The 485-nt window shown below is 27.2% G+C and overlaps 1 protein-coding gene across 1 annotated transcript in view; it reads right to left on the bottom strand.

The window, feature by feature from the left end:
- The window catches only part of LOC119593131 (sialin-like), a gene marked incomplete at its 5' end in the record, with an annotated part of 14753 nt that overhangs the window by 5260 nt on the left and 9008 nt on the right, over positions 1–485 (bottom strand).

Raw genomic sequence — 485 nt, 5'->3', positions numbered from 1 at the left:
ACCCACATTATATTTCTGTTATCATCATCCGCGATACAAACAGCTATTATTAATAATTTCCAGTGATTTAGATATAAGACACGTTGAAAGATAATTTTAAAAATATCTAATTATCTCCTTTCTCATTATTCTTATAATAACCTACCCCTCATCATCATCGTTATTATTATAAACATCATTACGAACAGATGATTAACAAACACAGTACTTTTTGCGTAAATAACAACAACAAACAAACGCTTTTAGATAGATATTATGATTAGAAAACGTGTTTAGATAAAAATAAATGCATATGTTAAAAACAACAGACAAACGCAGTCGTTAGATACTATGTTTAGAAAACGTGTTTAGATTAAAAAAAAAATGCATTCGTTACCTCTGTCTACAAATGCGAAGTTAGTTTTCTTGTATCATTTTTTAAATTTCTCTTGTATTGTTTGTCTTTATTCGTATATAATTGAGAGAGTTTGTATTTACTGACTGTA

Source organism: Penaeus monodon, chromosome 31 (assembly GCF_015228065.2).
Source record: "Penaeus monodon isolate SGIC_2016 chromosome 31, NSTDA_Pmon_1, whole genome shotgun sequence".
Classification (NCBI taxonomy): domain Eukaryota; kingdom Metazoa; phylum Arthropoda; class Malacostraca; order Decapoda; family Penaeidae; genus Penaeus; species Penaeus monodon.
Note: the sequence above shows the minus strand (reverse complement) of the source record. Positions and strands in the feature narration are given on the sequence as shown.